The following is a 20,422-nucleotide window of genomic DNA, read 5'->3' as shown; positions in this document are numbered from 1 at the left end:
ATATTGGAAGAGATTTATTCTGGACCAAATGTGAGGACCACAACTCATGCCACAGCCCCAGGAGGTCCTGAGAACGTGTGCCCAAGGTTGGGTCACAGTGTGATTTTATACATTTTAGGGGAATAGAAGTTGCAGACATCAATCAATACGTGTAAGGTGTACATTGATTCTGTCTGGAAAGGCGGGACAACTCAGAGAGGAGAGTGGGAGGTGGGAACAATGGAGGAAGGTTGGGGGGTTCCAGGTCATAGGTGATTCAAAGATTTTCTGGTTGGCAATTGGTAGAAAGAGTTAGGTTATTATCTAAAGACCTGGCATCGATAGAAAGGAGTGTCTGGGGAAAAGGGGTTGTGGAGACCAAGGTTCTGTTCATGCAGAGGAAACCTCCAGGAAGTAGGCTTTAGAGCTCTTGTCAGACCTGAAAAGGTGCCAGACTCCTAGTTAATCTCTCCTCCATCAGGAAAAAGACCTGGAAAGGGAGGAGGATTCTCTACAGGATGTACATTTTCCCAAGAAATAGCTTTGCAGGGTCATTTCAAAATATGTCAAAAAAAATATATTCTGGGGCCGGGTGCGGTGGCTCATGCCTGTAATCCCAGCACTTTGGCAGGCCAAAGTGGGTGGATCACTTGAGGTCAGGAGTTCAGGGCCAGCCTGGCCAACATGGTGAAACCCTATCTCTACTAAAAATACAAAAATTAGCTGGGCATGATGGCAGGTGCCTGTAATCCTAGCTACTTGGGAAGCTAAGGCAGGAGAATCGCTTGAACCCGGGAGACAGGTTGCAGTGAGTGGAGATTATGCCATTGAACTCCAGCCTGAGTGACAAGAGTGAAACTCCATCTCAAAAAAAAAAAGATATATATGTGTGTGTATGGGTGTGTGTATGCATGTATGTATGTAATAGATAGAATAGGTAGATTTTCTGGAATAAAATACTTTGATTTCTTTCGGGGCCTGCTCTCTGCCATGTGATGCTGTGCTAGAATCAGGTTGGAATTTGGTATCTACAAAGACATTATTTTGTCACTCTTAAGATCTTTATTATTATTATTATTATTATTATTAATTTATTTTTGAGATGGACTTTCACTCTTGTCACCCAGGCTTAAGTGCAGTGGGGTGATCTCGGCTCACTGCAACCTCCGCCTCTTGGGTTCAAGCGATTTTCGTACCTCAGGCTCCCAAATAGCGGTGATTACAGGCAGGTGCCACCACATCTGGCTAACTTTTGTATATTTAGCAGAGATGGGGTTTCACCATGTTGGCCAGGCTGGTTTCAAACTCTTGACCTCAGGTGATCCACATGCCTTGGCCTCCCAAAGTACTGGGATTACGGACGTGAGCCACTGCACCCGGCCAAATCTTTATTTCAGTGTCAATGTTGGTCCCTTGTACATGAATTCCAAAGGGAGAAGGGTATAATGAGGCATGTCGACTCCTCTTCCCATCATGGCCTGCACTAGATTTTCAGGTTTACTTTGGAATGCCGCTGGCTGAGGGTGTGGTGGGGGTAGGGGATGGGGAGTGGCTGCCAGTCAGTTGGAGAGCTTAGAAATTTTTATTTTATTATTTTATATTTATTTGATTTTATTTTGAGACAGGGTCTTGCTCTGTCACCCAGGCTGGAATGTAATAGTGTGGTCATGGTTCACTGCAGCCTTCACCTCCTGGGCTCAGGCAATCCTCCAACCTCAGCCTCCAGAGTAGTTGGGACTACAGGTGCATGCCACCACATCTGGCTAATTTTTTTTATTATTACCTGTAGAGATGAGGTCTTTCTATGTCACCCAGGCTGGTCTCAAACTCCTGGGCTCCAGTGATCTTCCTGCCTTGGCCTCCCAAGGTGTTGGAACTAAACAGGTGTGAGCCACCACGCCTGGTCAGAATTTTATTTTTGGTCTACAGAGTAATGATGATCACAACAGCAGCATCTGCGAGGTTTGCCATGTGCCGGGCACTGTTTGAAGCTCTCTATGTTCACTTATGCAGTGTGAACTCTAATCTACTCACTGAATTCTCTTATTTGCCCTGTAAGGTAGGGACCATTATTTCCATTTTACAGATGAAGAAGTTGGGCACTAAGAGTTTAAATAAACTGTCCCAGGCCACACAACTAATCAGGGCAGAGTCAGTGTTTACAGCCAGGTCCTCTCAACCCAGGTTGGAACATTTACCACTATTCTTTACTGTTTGTTGCTTTAAAATAATAAAACACAGGCAATAAGTTATCTTGCCACCCAGAGATCATTACCCCAAATGTTTTGGCATGTTCCTGTCTAGTCCTGTGCGAGTGGGAGTGTGTGGGTCCCTGGCCTTCTGTTTTATTGAAATGAGAACTTCCAGGTCTGTAATCCACTCTGGATATTTTTTGCCTCTATTGCCAGCCACGTCAGTTTTGTGTATCCCCTGAAGCACAAAGTAGGCTGAGATCACTCCGTGTCTTTCTGACATTCAGCTTCTAGAGTTCTCTCTCCCACAGGCAGCTCCAGGGAATAAGGTCTTAAGGATTCTTCACCCAGGCCCGGTCGGGCATTGTCCCCCTGGGGGCTGAAGTCCCCCCTTGGCTGCCTCGCCTCTGAGGTGGAGGTTGGCTGACACTAAGGAGTTTTTCATGCTGAGCATCAAGTTCAGATGGTGCGTGGGAGGACACAGAAGGTGGGCTGCTGATCTTGGCTTGTGCTGCTTTGTTCTCCAGCTTTGGTGGCACTTGCTCAAGCTTAACCCATTGAAGGAGCAGATTCTGATAGGAAAATTCTCGGTTCTGAAGCCCAAGCTCATTCCTCCCCTCTGGAGCCACGGATGCCAACATGTGGTGTAAACTAAAACTCTCAGGCTCCCCAGGCTGGGCGCAGTGGCTCATGCCTGCCACACTTTGGGAGGCCAAAGCGGGCAGATCACGAGGTCAAGAGTTTGAGACCAGCCTGACCAACATGGTGAAACCTACTCTCTACTAAAAATACAAAAATTAGCCGGGTGTGGGGGCAGGTGCCTGTAATCCCAGCTACTCAGGAGGCTGAGGCAGGAATCTCTTGAACCTGGGAGGTGGAGGTTGCAGTGAGCCGAGATCGTGCCACTGCACTCCAGCCTGGGTGACAAAGGGAAACTCCATCTCAAAAAAAAAATCCTAGTCTCCCCAACAAACAGAATGGACACCTCCTCTCAGCCAAGGGTATTTCTAAAGTAAACCTAAAATACGAGTTCAGGCCATGGTGGAAATGGGGGGTCATGCTTCCTTACATCTCCTCCCTTTGGAATTCAGACATAGCTGACCAGCATCTATGTTAAAACAGAGATCTTGGCATGAGTGGCTCAAGCCTGTAATCCCAGCACTGTGGGAGGCTGAGGCAGGCAGATCATCTGAGGTCAGGAGTTTGAGACCAGCCTGACCAACATAGTGAAACCCCATCTCTACTAAAAATACAAAATTAGTCAGGCATGGTGGTGCACCACACCTGTAATCCCAGCTACATGGGAGACTACAGCTGGGCAACAAGAGGCAGGAGAGTCGCTTGAACTCAAGAGGTGAAGGTTGCGGTAAGCCAGGATCCTGCAGCCTGGGCAACAAGAGCGAAACTCCATCTCAAAAAAAAAAAAGAAGAAACAGAACCCTTAAGGCTGACTTTTCGTAGCAGTAAACCACCAACATGACAGCAGAGTAATGGTGATCACATTTAATCCTAAATCAAACCATTTTATACCAAAACATAATTCCTTGACATATTTTTTAAGGGCCCTGCAAAGCTGTCTCTTGTGGGGAAAATCCACATTCTGCAGAAAATCCTCTTCCCTTTCCAGATCTTTTTCCTGATGCAGAAGATAATTTTTTTAAGGAAATAATAATTATACCTACTTCATCACATTTTCATGATGATTAAATGAGTTACTACACAGAACTTGGAGTAATGCCTAGTTCTTTTTTTAAGATTATAATGTTTTTATTTTATTTCAATAGTTTTGGGGGAACAGGTGGCTTTTTATTACATGGCTAAGTTCTTTAGTGGTGATTTCTGAGATTTTGGTGCACCTGTTACCCGAGCAGTGTCCAGCTGTACTCAGTGTGTAGTCTGTGATCCAGGAAAGAATTGATTAAGAGATTGGCACCTTTATAAACCTAATAAGCAACACGTACAATCTCTTCTCTCTGAAGCCTGCTACCTGGAGGCTTTGTGTGCATAATAGAAACCTTGGTCTCCACAACCCCGAATCTTAACCCAAACACATCTCTATTGACTCCAGGTCTTTATTTTAATTTTTTTTTTTTTTTTTTTTTTTTTGAGACAGAGTTTCACTCTTGTCACCTAGGCTGGAGTGCAATAGTGCAATCTCAACTCCCTGTAACCTCTGCCTCCTGGGCTCAAGCAAATCTCCTGCCTCAGCCTCCCGAGCAGCTGGAATTACATGCACCCACCACCATGCCTGGCTAATTTTTTTTTTTTTTTAGTAGAGACAGGGTTTCACCATGTTGGCCAGGCTGGTCTCAAATTCCTGACCTCAGGTGATCCACTCGCCTTGGCCTCCCAAAGTGCTGGGATTATAGGCATGAGCCATTGCGCCTGGCCTATTTTAATTTTTTGAATAATTTTATTTTTTTAGTAGTCACAAGACACAGCCATGTCTTCTGTTCATAAGTTCCTATTAAATGTTTCTTTCTGAGAAACTGAAATAAAGAGGCTGAGAAATCCAGGATTTATCGTAATTTTGAAAACATCAAGGTTGTTTTGATCTAGGGTAGGGTTTACTGTGAGTACATGCTCTTACACAAAGGAAAACAGATAAAACAGAACTCTAAGAGGCCTTCCAAGAACTGGGGTTAATCAGAAGTGGACACGGAAGATTAGCCTCCAAGATGGAGCTGTTCGGCCTCCACAGCATTATCTGCTGCTACATAACAAATTACTCTGCTCCCTAACATAGCACTTTTCTGCACTATAACCCTGTACTCCTGGCCTCAAGTGATTCCCACCTCAGCCTCCTGAGTAGCTGGGATTACAGGTGCATGCTATCATGCCCAATTCCCAACATGGCATTTTACATCACCAAACATTACTACTTCACACAGTTTCTGAGGGTCAGAAGTTTGGGTGTAGCTTAGCTGATTGGTTCTGGTTTATGGTCTCGCATGAGAATGTAGTCCAAATGCTACCTGGGGCTGAGGTCATCTGAGAGCTTGACTGCAGCCTTGGCTCATGTGGCTCATGACCACAGGCTTCAGTTCCTGATCAGCTGAACTTTCCTATAGGACTTCATAGGTGTCACAGCATGGCATTGGGCTCTCCCCATGCCATTGAGAGAGAGAGCAAGCAGGAAGCCACAGTACTTTTTATGACCTAGTCTTCAACTCACACACCATCACTTCTGCTTTTTGGTTTGTTTTCTTGGATGTTTTTGTTTTTAAGACGAAGTTTCCCTCTTATCACCCAGGCTGGAGTGCAATGGGGAGATCTTGGCTCACTGCAACCTCCACCTCCGGGGTTCAAGCAATTCTCCTGCCTCAGGCTCCCCAGTAACTGGAATTACAGGCACCCACAACCACACCTAGCTAATTTTTGTATTTTTAGTAGAGACAGGGTTTCACCATGTCACCCAGGCTGGTCTTGAATGCCTGACCTCAGGTGATCTGCCTGCCTTGGCCTCCCAAAGTGCTGGGATTACAGGTGTGAGCCACCATGCCCCACACACTTTTTGTTTTGTTTTTGAGACAGGGTCTCACTCTATTGCCCAGGAGTGCAGTGGTGTGATCATGGCTCACTGCAGCCTCCTGAGCTCCTGGGCTCAAGTGATCCTCCTGCCACTGCTCCTGAATAGCTGGGACCACAGGCATGCACCACCATGTTCAGTTGATTTTTGAATTTTTTACAGTGATGAGGTCTCCTTATGTTGTCCAGGCTGGTCTTGAACTCTTGGGCTCAAGAGATCCTCCCTCCTGGGCCTCCCCAAGTGCTGCAATTCTAGCATGAGCTACCATGCCTGGTCCTCTATTTTTATAATACAGACTGGCAGTTGCCAATTTGTATATTTAGTCATGCCCCACCACACATTTTGAATAACCACAATATTCCATTTCATTCTTTTTTTAACTCAGTCTAATCTGCTGTTAAATATATCCATTGTGTTTCTAATTTCAGGTATTAAATCTTTCATTGTTAGAATTTTTTTTAAGTCATTTAAAATATATGGGCGGGCTTGATGGCTCATGCCTGTACTCCCAGCACTTTGGGAGGCCAAGGTGGGTGGATCACCTGAGGTTGGCAGTTCAAGACCAGCCTGGGCAACATGGTGAAACCCTGTCTTTACTAAAAATACAAAAAATTAGCCAGGCATGGTGGCGGGCACCTGTAAGCCCAGTTACTTGGGTATATATAGTTTATTGTTCTCTGGTTAACTTTTTGGTCCCCTTTTATTTTTTAAAAAGGATTAAACGCCAGGCGTAGTGGCTCACGCCTGTAATCCCAGCACTTTGGGAGGCTGAGGCGGGTGGATAATGAGGTCAAGAGATCGAGACCATCCTGGCCAACATGGTGAAACCACGTCTCTACTAAAAATACCAGAAGTTACCTGGGCACGGTGGTGCGTGCCTGTAATCCCAGCTACTCAGGAGGCTGAGGCAGGAGAATTGCCTGAACCCAGGAGGCAGAGGTTGTGGTGAGCCGAGATCATGCCATTGCACTCCAGCCTGGGTAACAAGAGCGAAACTCCGCCTCAAAAAAAAAAAAAAAAAAAAAAAAAAAGGATTAAACATATCCATTGGGTATTCATTGTCTGATAATCTCCATAGTGGAGTCTGTGGATCTGCTTCTGCTGTTTTTGCAAAAACAATAGACAGCAGAATCAGAGCCACAGATTTTATTTCCTTTAAAATGTATTATCAGTAAATTTTGACTGGGACTTTATATGTGGGAAAACTAGAAGTCCTGTTGTGAGGGTATATTTCTCTCAGAGAGAATTTACTTCAACTTCTACCGGCATCTGTGGGGTTTCCTAACGGGAAAATATAAATTCTTGGCCTGAGGGTTTTGGACTATGCAGGTGGAGTGAATTCAGACCTGACCATCATGTTTCACAATATTAGAGCCTATGAACCCTCCAACCAGATGTAATACATGGTAACAACGGTTCGACAACACTGAAGTGAATATCCAGGTCTTAGGGCTGTGGCAGAATTCAGATCTGCTGAGGTGGCAATTCAGGTGTCAGCCAAAGGACCACCAAAGAGACCATTACTGAGACTAGGAGTCCCTGAAAGTGCAGCAGACAAAAAAGAGAAGTTCAAGGCAAGCAGGGAGAAGGCGGAGATGCAAAAGACACCAGTCCTTAAGGTGGGGAGCCCACTTCCGGGACGTGAGGGCCCCCTTCCGGGTGAGGGCCTTCGTCCAGGTGAGGGCCCAGGTGAGTCAAGGGCGGGCAGAAGTGGGCGTGGGGGTAGCGGGCGGAGCGTCCTCCCCGCGACGCAGCTGAGTCCCTTCCGGCTCCCTGGGGGTTCGCTTCGAGAGTTGACGGTGCGCCTCCCAGCGGACTCTTTCCCTCGGAACGGAACAGCGTTTTTCCTCCCAGGGAAAGGAAAAAGGAGCGGCTTTCCGTTGCGTTGGAAGGACAACAGATCCTGCACGGTCCTTAATTTCTTATTTATGACTTATTCCGCTCCTTCCAGTCCTCTACAATTAAGAAAGAAAAAAAGAAAACCAACGTTGACCCCGACGTGACTTGAACACGCAACCTTCTGATCTGGAGTCAGACGCGCTACCATTGCGCCACGAGGTCACAGCGAACCGGCGACTCCGCGTCACTAAAGACCTCGCTTCCCCAGCAAGGTCCTCGGGCTGGGAGACTCCAGAGGGAAGACGCCCTCTTTCCTGAATTCCAGCATTAACTTAGAGCGCTGGCGAGGGTCGTTTCCCGGGTGTGGGAACGCGGATGCGCTGGGGCACCCGGCCTGAACTGGGGCGCCGCAGCGGAGCCGCCACCCGGCGGCCGAACCTCGGGCTCCGCCTCCTCCGCGTCTGGGAGTGAGCCGGCGAGGGGACGCCGGGGTGCGGGGACTGACCCCGGTGGTGGGAGTGAGGAGATGCCCAGCAGGAGGCCGGGGTGGGGGGATCCCGGAGCCGGGGGATTTTAGGAGGGAGCGAGGGGACGCGGGGGAGAAGGGGACGCCGGGGCGGACGCGGGAGTGGGGTGACTCCGAGGCTCGGCGGGACGCAGGAGGTTAGGGGTGAGGAGAGGTCCAGGGGAAGCCCAGGGGTCAGGGAGACCCCCGGGCAGAGGGAACTCTGAGAGTGAGAGCGGGACGTCAGGGCGGGGGACGCAGGGGGAGGAGGGAACGCCGAGGCGGGGGTGGGGAGACTCTGGGCCGGGGTGGGGGCGGCGGCGCGGGTCCCGGCTTCCTTTGAGGCGGTGACGTTGCGGTTGGGAATTGCAGGACCCCGGGGTGGCAGCCTAGAGCGGGCGGGGCGCGGGGCTGCTCCTTCCTCCTCTCTTCTCGGGGAAGAAACGCGGGGCCCACGGCCAGGAAGCAGGTTGCAGAACAGACTTGAAAAATACCACGGTTCTTTTTCTTTTTGAGACGGGGTCTTGCTCTGTCGCCCAGGGTGGAGTGCGGCGCGATCTCCGCTCACCGCGACCTACACCTCCCGGGTTCAAGCGATTCTCCTGCCTCAGCCTCCGGAGTAGCTGGGGTTACAGTCGGCCACCACCACGCCCGGCTAATTTTTTGTATTTTTGTGTTTTAATAGAGACGGAGTTTCACCATGTTGTTCAGGCTGGTCTCAAACTCCCGACCTCAGGTGATCCGTCCTCCTCGGCCTTCCAGAGTGCTGGGATTACGGGCGAAACCACCGTGACTGGCCCCAGGCAAGGTTTTAAATGGCTCATTGCCCATTTAAGACTTCTGGCTCTTGTGGGAGTCTTAAGTCCCTGATTTGAACAGTACTTCTTCCTATTAAATAATTACTTAGTCTCTTTCTGTTACCCAGGCTGGAGTGCAATGGTGTGATCTGGCCTCACTGCAACCTCCGCCTCCCAGGCTCAAGCAATCCTCCTGCCTCAGCCTCCCAGGTAGCTGGGATTACAGACATGTGCCACCATCCACGGCTAATTTTTGTATTTTCAGTGGAGACAGGATTTTTACCATGTTGGCCAGGCTGGTCTCGAACTCTGAGGCTCAAGTGAACCTTCTGCCTGGGCTTCCCAAAGTGCTGGGATTACAGGTGTGAGCTGCTGCGCTGGGTCAATAAGTGTGTGAATAAATTCTTCAGTAAAAAAGCTAGTAAATAGGCCAAGTGTGGTGGCTCACGCCTGTAGCCTGTAGTTCCAGCACTTTGGAAGGCCCAAGAGGGAGGATCACCTGAACAGGAGGTCGAGGCTGCGGTGAGCCATGATAGCACCACTGCACTCCAGTCTGGGACAGAGCAAGACCCCATCTCAAAACAAAAACAAAAACAAAAAACACCCTATTAAATAAGAAAGATAAACTCTCCTGGTCTGTTCAAGAACATGAAGCATCAATCTTAATTCAATAAATACGACACCCACAGGGCTTGATGTCTTAAAGAAAAGGAAAGATCTGGCCTGAGCAGTGGCTCATGGCTTTAATCCCAGCTACTCTGGAGGCTGAGGCAGGGAGTTGCTTGAACCCCGAAGGCTGAGGTCACGGTGAGCTGAGATTGCACCATGGCATGCCAGCGTGGGCAAGAAGAGTGAAACTCTGCCGCAAAAGAGAGAAGGTGGGGGAAGAAGGGAAGGGAAGGAAGGGAGGGGAGGGAAGGGGAGGGGAGGGGGCAAGGGAGGGAGGGAGGGAAGGAAAAAGAAGGAAGGAAGGAGAAAGAAAGGGAGAGAAAGAAAGAAAGAGAGAAAGAAAAGAAAGAAAGAAAAAACAAAAGATCTGGAAAAGGGCCCCTGGCTTTGCAAAAAGAAAAGAGTAGCCATGTTTGGTGAAGTTTCTAAGGGCTCCCAGGCTGCCTCTAACATTTCAAACAACAAAGGCATTTTTGACAATTTTTGTGAATGTAGCCAGATGTGAGAAAAGCAGGAATTTAGGATTGACTGTGAGTCCTGAGGTGCCAGCCATGAAGCTGTCAGAAAAGCAGGAAGCCAAAGGCTCCAGTCTTACCTCTGGGAGGGAAGAGTCAGCAGCAATGGCTGATTCCACCTCCAGGTGGCCAGAGACATAAGTCACCTCCTTATTGTTTTTGATGGCCCATGATGGATTGGACCCTCATGTGGGCAGCTGGGGAGTGGTGGGCTGGGTTCCCTTTCAGCTGATCATTCTGAGACTTCCTTCCTTTCTCCAGCATCTGCTGCACACCGAAGTCCCTATGAGGACTTCAGAACCTGAGTCCACAGTCTATTGGAAGGCACACCCCACACCAAGGAAAGACCAGTGTCACTCTGTTTTTATTTAAAGAAAATTTTTTGGCCAGGCCAGGTGGTTCACACTTGTAATCCCAGCACTTACGGAATGAGACCCTGTCTAAAAATAAAAACATTTAAAAATTTTTTTAAATTTATCTTTGAATAAGGATGTTTGTTGCTCAGGCTGGAAGACAGTGGTGTGATCACAGCTCACAGCAGTTCGAACACATAGGCTCAAGTAGCCTTCTGAGTAGCTAGGGTTACAGGTGCATACCACCCCCCCCCGTAATTAATTAAAAGTTAATTTTTAACTTTTTTGTAGAGACAGAGTCTCACTATGTTGCCCAGGCTGGTCGTGAACTCTTGAGCTCAAGTGATCCTCCTGCCTCAGCCTCCCAAAGTGCTAGGATTATGGGCATGAGCCACTGCACCCAGCCTCCACTGTGTTTAGACCCCTGCTCAGATGTGTGGCTATACCTTTGATGTCCTGGTCCCTATTCTCCTGGGATATGGAACCAAGAACTATCTGGTGTTATGTGGCATGGGCATGACCTTAAACTACAGTATGGTGCTGTGATCAAATGAAGAGATTAGATCAAGTGGCTTATGCAGATGTGGCTAAAGGGTCCCTTTAAAGACTAGGACCCCAGCTGGGCACGGTGGCTCACATCTATAATCCCAGCACTTCGGGAGACCGAGGTGGGCAGGTCACTTGAGGTCAGGAGTTGGGACCAGCCTGGCCAACATGTGAAACCCTGTCTCTATAAAACAAACAAACAAATACATAAATAATAAAGACTAGGACCCTACTTACCAGGGCAAGGACTAGGAGTAAGGCAGCCGTTCAGTGTGCAGGGTGGAGTCCCATCTTACGTAAAATTTGATACTTTGTTCACCAGAGATTTTTACACTAATTTCTGCTTTTGGAAATATTGAATATTTAGGTGTCTTCATTGCTGAGTGTTTTAACAGCTCTTTGAATTCTGCACCTGAGAGAGTCGCTCAGCGCCTCGCCCTCCTCCCAGCTCTGCTGTTGCCCAGAAATTGTAAAGAACTGCTTCCTTATTTTAGAGCTTGTATATGCAAACACTGAACCTTATTTTTAAAAAAAACTTCTGTAGAATATAGAAAATTAACAAATACAAACTAGGATAATTACCAACATTGGCAAGGATGAGTGAAAATAAATACTCTCATGCAAGATGGGAAAAGCGTGTATAAACTGGAACTTGCTTTTTGGGTTGTAATGTGATTAATGCTTTTTAGATGTTTTTGTCCATGTATTTCTATTTCTAGAGAATATGTACTAAAGAAACAGTTAAGGATTAATGCAAAGGTATGCCTTCAAGACTGTTTTCATAAAAATTGTGTTGATAATCATGAAGCCCCAGAGCAGCTTGACTGTCCCGTTGTACAAATGCAGCCTGGATTTCCGGGGCATGAGGCCGGGAAGCTGATGTTGATGAGGGCTGGCCCCTATGCATGAACGTACAAGGCTCCTGGAGTAAAGGGGTGTGGTAGTGAGAACTCAGATGACTGTGGTGGGGGAGGCGGGGGGGGGCAGGGGTTACACCACAGGCACATTATGAGTGGGGCTGCCCCATCACTGAGAAAAACACACACAGCTTGGCATCCCGGTCTCTGCTGAGTTTAGTATCTTCTCACACCTGGGTAACTGGTGGGTGTTTTTGTTTGTTTTTGAGACAGGGTGTCACTATGTTGCTGAGGCTGGAGTGCAGTAGCACAATCATGGCTCACCGAAGCCTTGAAATCTTAGGCTCCAAAAGAAAGAAAAAAAAAAGAAATCTTAGGCTCCAAGGGATCTTCCTGCCTCAGCTGGAAGGAGCTGGGACCACAGCCACCATGCCTGGCTAATCCTCCCACCTTGGCCTCCCAAAGTGCTGGAATTGCAGGTGTATTTGTTAGTCAAGGCAAAGTCTTTATTTTATTTTTATTTATTTATTTTTTTTAAGCAGGTTCTTGCTCTGTTGCAGGGCTAGAGTGCAGTGGCATGCTCTTGGCTCACTGCAACCTCTGCCTTCCGGGCTCAAGGGATCATCCTGCCTCAGTTCCCAAATAGCTGAGACTACAGGTGGATGTCACCACACCCAGCTAATTTTTGTATTTTTAATAGAGAGAGGGTTTTACTTTGTTGCCCAGGCTGGTCTTGAACTCCTGGACTCAAGTGATCTGCCTGCCTCAGCCTCCCACAGTGCTAGGATTACAGGTGCGAGCCACTGCGCAGCCTTGGCTCCTGTTTTCTAAGGGGCTGAAAATGTTCTGGCTCCCCAAAGCTCACGGAAGATGTCTTCTGTCTTTCAGATTTACACACTCCTGATCTGACAAATTCCAACTAGAACTTGAAAACTGAACCCTGAAGGGAAAAGGCATGCTGCCACATGGAGTGGGTTATCACTACCACCCCACTGAAGGCTTGAGGGACAGCCTTGCTTGAGGCTGCTTTCTCTGGAAGAAGTATCTGTTGAGACAGTGATTTCGGGAGTAACACTTGTGAAGGGAAATGGGAGTCAGCCAGGTTGGCAGGGAGACCCGTTAGGCCAAGGTGCAGATGTACAAACTATCTCTAAATGCCTCTACTCTCTGCCTGCCTGTGGGGAGTTCTGTTAGAGGAATCCCAAGTCCCATGGAAATGGCTTGCCCCGTGCCACCACATTGCTCAGTCACAGGCCAGGGCCAGGGCCACTCCTGCAGGAAAGCTGTGGTGGGCAAAGGCCAGCTGCAGGCTGTCTGCTAACTGCCCTTCTACGGCTGGACAGCAAGTTCTCCCCTGGAAGAGGACCTGAGGGCCACAGCTGGGCTCTGCCATGGCATGCAATATACATTACATTTGCAGATTTTTCCCTCTGCTTTTTTTTTTTTTTTTTTTTTTTGAGACGGAGTTTCGCTCTTGTTACCCAGGCTGGAGTGCAATGGCGCGATCTCGGCTCACCGCAACCTCCGCCTCCTCAGTTCAGGCAATTCTCCTGCCTCAGCCTCCTGAGCAGCTGAGATTACAGGCACGCGCCACCATGCCCGGCTAATTTTTTGTATTTTTAGTAGAGACGGGGTTTCACCGTGTTGACCAGGATGGTCTCGATCTCTTGACCTCGTGATCCACCTGCCTCGGCCTCCCAAAGTGCTGGGATTACAGGCTTGAGCCACCGCGCCCGGCCTCCCTCTTTGTTTTTTAACCATCTTTGATGTCCTACTTCAAGCACCAATCCCAGTTATGAGTGCCCAACTGACAGAGGACTCCAGATTCCTGGGAGTGAAGTTTCTGGATCATCTTCTCCAGCTCTCCTGCTCCCTGCTAACAGGGAATTTAGCCCAAAGGAAAGAAAGGAACTCGTTTTCCATTCTTCTAAATCCCAACACCAGCTAATTATGTCACTCTTCAGGAAAGATCCGTTGAAACTGGTGGCATGCCTTCAGTTTCCATCAGAAATCCTGACTGTGAGTCAGTGTGGCCTCATTCGGAGCCCCAGACAGAGGGCAGCCTCCACCAGGCTGCAGCCACCTGACTAAAAAGGCCAGTCTGAAGGCCGTGATGGGGAGATGCAGGAAGAGCGAAGTGGAATCTGGCTGCTACATGGGGGTAAAAATGCAGATTCAGTGAGTTTGTGAATATTGGGCATTTAGATTTTCATGATGATTTTGTTTGATGCCAGGTTTTCATTCATTTCATGTGTTATGCCTCAAAGCCCTCAAATGGGAAAGAAACCCTCTCTTAAAATGGAAAATCCAAAATGATCACAAGTGGAAACAGTTGCCTTGTCTTCTGTCTCTGTCTGTCCCCCTTTTAAGGCTTCTGTGACCTATTCAGCTTTGGTTTTTCTGAGGACGTGATTCAGTTTAAACATGTGTAAATGTGGCTGAACAGTCAGGGCCTAAACTCTTTCAGTGGCCTGTCTGATGAGTGCCATGTGTGTTCCGTGGTCCAAAGACACTGGAGTGATTTGGATGCCTGTGGACCCAGAGAAAGGGAATGCTGGGAGTGGAAAGTACTGTGTCTGCTGGGGTAATAGCTTGTGAATGCAACTGCAAGGGGTGAGGGTTCTGTCCAGCCAGGCCCTATTTGACAATAAATGTGACTTTTTCCATTTATCTTTGCCCCCATGACAATTTTGGCTGAACTTGTCTTTGGAGATGATTTTCAGCCTAGAGACCTGCACTCAAGACTTTATTAAACCCCAAACCCACACTTCTTTAATGCTCACAAAATGCAGCTGATGGTGAGTGTGGCTTATTAGTGAGGGCTGTGTACAGAGAGAGAGGTTCAGTGGCCGACAGAGCTCTGTGATTCTTCAACATTGATTAATATGATGCTGTCTTTTTTGGACCACCACAGCTGTCTTCCAACCTGATATATGATATTAATTGTAAAAGAGAGAGCTTTGTCCTAATTGGGATGTTATTTTGTTTTATTTTGAGACAGAGTCTCACTTTGTCACCCAGGCTGGAGTGCAGTGGCTCAATCTCAGCTCACTGCAACCTCTGCCTCCCCGGTTCAAGTGATTCTTATGCCTCGGCCTTCTCAGTTGCTGGGATTACAGGCAAACACTGCCACAACTGGCTAATTTTTTGTATTTTTAGTAGAGACGGGGTTTTGCCATGTTGGCCAGGCTGGTCTCGAACTCTTGACCTGAAGTGATCCACCTACCTCAGCCTCCCAAAGTGCTGGGATTACAGATGTGAGCCACTGCACCTAGCCTGTTCTAATTGTTAATCAGAATTTACTTTTATGGGTTTAAAATGTCTTTATGGTTCTGGCATGGTGGCTCATGCCTGTAATCTCAGCACTTTGGGAGGCTGAGGTGGGTGAATCACTTGAGGTCAGGAGTTTGAGACCAGCCTGGCCAACATGGTGAGACCCTGTCTCTGCTAAAAACACAAAATTGAGGCAGGTGGATCACAAGGTCAGGAGTTTGAGACCAGCCTGGCCAACATGATGAAACCTGGTCTCTACTAAAAAATATAAAAGTTAACCCAGCGTGGTAGCACACATCTGTAATCCCAGCTACTCAGCAGGTGGAGGCAGGAGAATTGGTTGAACCTGGGAGGTGGAGGTTGCAGTTAGCTGAGATAGCACCATTGCATTCCAGCCTGGGCAACAAGAGCAAGACTCCATCTCAAAATTTTTGTATTTTTAGTACGGAGGGGGTTTCATCATGTTGTTTGGCCAGGCTGGTCTCAAACTCTTGACCTCAGGTAATCTGCTTGGCTTGACCTTCCAAAGTTCTGGGATTACAAGTGCAAGCAACTTTACCTTCTTTAACGGCCTTTATTAATTTCCCTCCATTTTTTTTTTATGTGGAATATCTTCCTTTAGAGAGCCTTTTGCTATTTCCTCCCCCTAAGAGATTTTCTGCTTTAGGCTTCCATTCACATGTTGATAATATTGTAAGGAGCCTTGCATCTGTAAGAATTTTTTTTTTTTTTTTTTTTTTGAGATGTCACTGTGTTGCCCAAGGCTGGAGTGCAATGGCAAAATCTTGGCTCACTGCAACCTCCACCTCCCAGGTTCAAACAGTTCTTCTGCCTCTGCCTCCCAAGTAGCTGGGATTACAGGTACCCACCACCATGCCCAGCTAATGTTTCTATTTTTAGTAGAGATGGGGGTCTCACCACGTTAACCAGGCTGGTCTAGAACTTCTGACCTCAGGTGATCCGCCTGCCTTGGACTCCCAAAGTGCTGGGATTACAGGCGTGAGCCACTATGACCTGCTGAAAGTGTTTTTAAGAATAAAATTGTATTAATTTTAGGTTCCCCCAAACACTTCAAGAAATTCTGGGCCAGGACTTAGGCCCCCATATCCTGCAGAACCATTAACCAATCCTGGGGTTCTTTAAAGGAAAGAGGGGTAGAATCCACATCTTTTTTTGTGGGGGAGGGTGGCTCTTCTAAGCCCTATTTTGAGGTTCTAATGTTTCTTGTCATCATGAGCACAAAGGCAGCCTCTCAGCACCTGTACGAACTATTTTTAGATGCACCTCCTCTAAGACCTAGTTCTCTATGGTTTTGGTCTTCTCTGCAGGGAATGGCACTCATTATTTCTGTTCCTATGCCCCCAATTCAGTTTATCTGATGAATGTTTCCAAAGGTTCAATGGGTTTCAGACTAAATTTGTCCCGGACGCTCTAGAGTTGTCAGCTGGACAGTGGGCCCCACTGAGGACGTTTGTCCCTGAGCTGGAGGCACAGCTTCCCACGCGGCATCCACACTTCTCACAGCACCTCGGCTCCCTGAGGCGCCACCCGACCCTGGTTACTTAGATCCAGACAGACCTGGACACGAGACAGGGAGGCCACAGGAGAGCTGGAAGGAGAGAAGCCTGGAATGCAGTCAGAGGCTGGGCCTGGGAGACCTAGCCCAGGGATGCAGGGCCAGGCCTGGGCTGACCGTGCGGACGAGGCCTGGTACTCAGGGGATCCAAGACAGGTGAGCGTGGCCTCCTCAGCAGGCTCAGGGTTTGGGGTTATCTAGAAGGAAGGGCCAGGCAGGAGCAGCAGGAGCAGCAAAGCGTCCCTCTGCCCAGACTCCGGCCAGGGCCAGGCCCTGGAACTCCGACTTTATACTGGTCCCGGGCCCTCCCAGCCAATCCCAGCTGAGGCTGCCCGTGCTTCACAATGGGATGCCTGAGTTGTCAGGCCGACCCCTCCCCAACCCTCATGCTCCATCTGCTGAAGACTGCCTCAAATAGCCCGGTCCTACTTCTTGCCCCATCACTACAGCCCTTCCCCTCCGGCTCAGTCCTCCACCTGCCCCCACACTCAATCCTCTGTGGAACCAGCAGCTCTCCCACATCTTTCAGAGACATACTTGGGATCTGGGACAATGACTTGCCCAGGATCACCTCGCCAGTTGGAAAGGAGGAAACACCCCAGATCCGTGGCCCTGTCTCCAGGGAATGCTGTGTCCAAGAGGCCCGCCCACAGGGGTGAGCCTGAGTATGCCCGAGTATGCGAACCCAAGTGAGAGAAGGGGGCTGGGAATCTCCGGGTGGCTGAGGACCCCTGCTCCTTCTAGAGCCTCTGCCTCCAGGTCTTTAATCTTTAATAAAGTATACACAATGTGAGTATCAAATGCCTTTAAAAGCAGCAGTTTTCTTAAAAAAAAAAAAAAGTAGCTATATGTTACAATGAGATGTGATTCACATACCATACAAAAATAGCTAACGTTATATTGCAATGGAACTCACATGCCATAGAATTCAGTGACATTTAATATATTCAGAGGAGTTATGCAGCCATCACCAAAATCAATTGTAGAATATTTTTATCATCCCAAAAAGAAACCTTAACCGTCACCTCCCAATTCCCCTGTGTTTGTCAGAGTTCTCCTGAGAATTCAGATGTGCATTTGAATTGGCTCTTGCAAGTCCTAAGATGTGCAGGGTCAGTCAGCAAGCTGGAGACCCAGAAGAACTGGTGATTTTGTTCTAGTCTAAGGGCAAAGGCCTGAAAGCTAGGAGAGCCACTGGTGTAATTTCCATCTGAAGGCCAGTAGGCTTAAGACCCAGGAAGAAAGCATGTTACAGTTTAAGTCCAAAGGCAGAAGAATTGTCTCTTACTCAAGGAAGGGTGGGCTTTTAGTTCTAGTCAGGCCTTCGGCTGATTGGATGAGGCCCACCCACATTTGCAGTTGGCTTTCGGTCTACTGATTTATATGCGAATCTCATCCAAAAACACCCTCACAGACACACCTGGATAATGTTTGACCAAATATCTGGACACTTTGTTCCCCAGTCAGGTTGACATCTAAAATTACCTATCACATCCACCAGTTTCCACAGCCCAAGGCAACCACTAGACTTACTGTCTCTATGGAATTGTCTGTTTTGAGTGTTTCATGTAAATAGAATCATATAGCTCATGGCCTCTCAGCTCACTGCAACCTTTACCTCCCAGGTTCAAGTGATTCTGCCTCAGCCTCCCAAGTAGCAGGGATTACAGGCATGCGCCACCACACTCAGCTAATTTTGTATTTTTAGTAGAGATGGAATTTTATCATGTTGGACAGGCTAGTCTCAAACTCCTGACCTTAGGTGATCCACCTGCCTCAGCCTCCCAAAGTGCTGGGATTATAGGCATGAGCCACCACACTTGGCCACACTTTATTTTTTCCCATTCATCAGTTGGTAAATATTTGGGTTCTGATTTTTGAATTTTTTTTTTAGAAGGAGTTTTGCTATTACCCAAGCTGGAGTGCAGTGGTGCAATCTTGGCTCACTACAACCTCCACCTCTTGGTTCAAGTGATTCTCGTGCCTCAGCTTCCCAAGCAGCTGGGAGATGCCCGCCACCACACCTGGCTACATTTTGTATTTTTAATAGAGATGGGGTTTCCCCAAGTTGACCAGACTGTTTTCAAACTCCTGACCTCAAGTGATCCCTCACCTCAGCCTCCCAAAGTGCTGGAATTACAGGTATGAACCACCACGCTTGGCCTTTGCTTTGTTTTTGAGACAGGATTTCATTGCCATCGCTCAGGCTGGAATGCAATGGAGTGATCACGGCTCACTGTAGCCTCAACTTGCTGGGCTCAGGTGATCCTCCCACCTCAGACTCCAGAATAGCTGGGACTACAAGCGCATACCACCATTCCCGGCTGATTTTTTGTATTTTTAGTAGAGATGGGATTTCACCATAGAATTTTAAGCATATTAAAGACAGCTGATTTAACATGACTAGTAAGTCTAACAACTGGGTGTCCTCAATGATTTTTTCTGTTAATTTTTCTTTTTCGATTGATTGAACCCTACTTTCTTATTTCTTTATGTGCCTCATAAATTTTGCTGAAATCTTGACATTTTAAATATTGTAAGGTGGTAACCCTGGAAATCAGATCCTCCCCGGCCCCCACCATCTAGGCTATTATAGTTATTTATTTAGTGTCTTTTCTTATTATCTTTGTAAACGATTCTTTGTGGCATGTGGCCACTGAATTCTCTGTTCCTTTTCCTCAGTGGTCAATGCTACTGATTCTTAATTACCTATTGCCATAAAACCAAGAAATAAAATGAAAAGAATTTAAAAAAATCCTCCATGCTTTGCAGATTGGTTCTGAGTTGAGGCACTCCATCAGTGATTAGCCGGACCGCGTGCACCTCTGCGTTAGCTTTAGCCGGACCGCGTGCACCTCTGCTTTAGCTTTAGCCAGACCGTGTGCACCTCTGCTTCAGCTTTAGCCGGACCGCGTGCAGCTCTGCGTTAGCTTTAGCCGGACCGCGTGCAGCTCTGCTTGCACAGAGTCTGGAGATCAGCCAGAGGAAGAAGCTTCGTGTGCCTGTTCAGGTCTTTTTGGAGCTTATCTCCAGCCTTGGGCATGCACCTGGTTTATCTAGATTTTCCAGTATATGCAGGAGCTTTCCGAAGTCTGTATTTCTCCATGTTTCTCCTTCCCCAGCGTCTTCCTTCCTAGGTGCTCTGGTGTGTCTGCTTCTGGCCCCATCTGTTTTCCCTTGATCGAGATGGCTGCAGCTGGCATGTGCTTTTAAGTGCTTTCAACAAACCCTGCTGGGAAGGAGGCTCCGATGCTGACAGTTCTGAGCACGATGAAACAAAGGCAGGCTTCTGAGTCAGTCCCTCCACACCGGTCAAAAAATACAACCACAGCTTTTTGAGGACAGGGACCTTACTGGCCTCTCTGGCACAAGCAAGCTGCACCAGGAATGTGGGCCACCGTCTCCATGGCTCCTTTCTGCATTGGGGATTGAGAGGTGGTTGAGGACTGAAATGCCACAGTGTCTCTCCCTGAAATTTAGCTGCTTCTTTCTTCATTAAGTGGTCCCTCAGTGGTGGTTTTTTATTATCCCGAATTTCAGGAAAAGTAAATTCTGACGTTTTTTGCCAGGTAAATTGTTGCTTTAGTAGAGGGATGGGTTTGGAGTTCTCTATTCCACCATTTTCAGTGACTTCCCTTCTTCAGCATTCTTAAAAGTCCTCCTAGCCACACCCATACATAATTTTGAGGTATCAGTGAAGGGCCTTATAATTTATAATGGACAGAAATGTATTAGCTCACCGTTCTGAAGGGCTCCAGCATTTGTCAAGGGCCTATCTGCTATGTCATCCCC

General features: G+C 47.8%; 1 long non-coding RNA gene and 1 other non-coding gene across 3 annotated transcripts; one reads left to right on the top strand and one right to left on the bottom strand.

Moving 5' to 3' along the window:
• Window positions 1-7,689: 7,689 nt before the first annotated feature.
• TRNAW-CCA (transfer RNA tryptophan (anticodon CCA)) lies at window positions 7,690-7,761 on the bottom strand. Its single transcript has one exon. It is a non-coding gene; the product is annotated as a tRNA-Trp (tRNA).
• On the top strand, window positions 7,734-14,115 carry LOC108591985 (uncharacterized). 2 transcript variants are annotated; one of them, XR_013535607.1, is made up of 2 exons: window positions 7,734-9,719; window positions 12,670-14,115. It is a non-coding gene; the product is annotated as an uncharacterized LOC108591985 (long non-coding RNA). The 2 variants fall into 2 exon arrangements; XR_013535606.1 differs by having other exon boundaries at window positions 10,287-14,115.
• Window positions 14,116-20,422: the final 6,307 nt, after the last annotated feature.

This window comes from Callithrix jacchus, chromosome 5, assembly GCF_049354715.1.
Source record: "Callithrix jacchus isolate 240 chromosome 5, calJac240_pri, whole genome shotgun sequence".
Classification (NCBI taxonomy): domain Eukaryota; kingdom Metazoa; phylum Chordata; class Mammalia; order Primates; family Cebidae; genus Callithrix; species Callithrix jacchus.
Note: the sequence above shows the minus strand (reverse complement) of the source record. Positions and strands in the feature narration are given on the sequence as shown.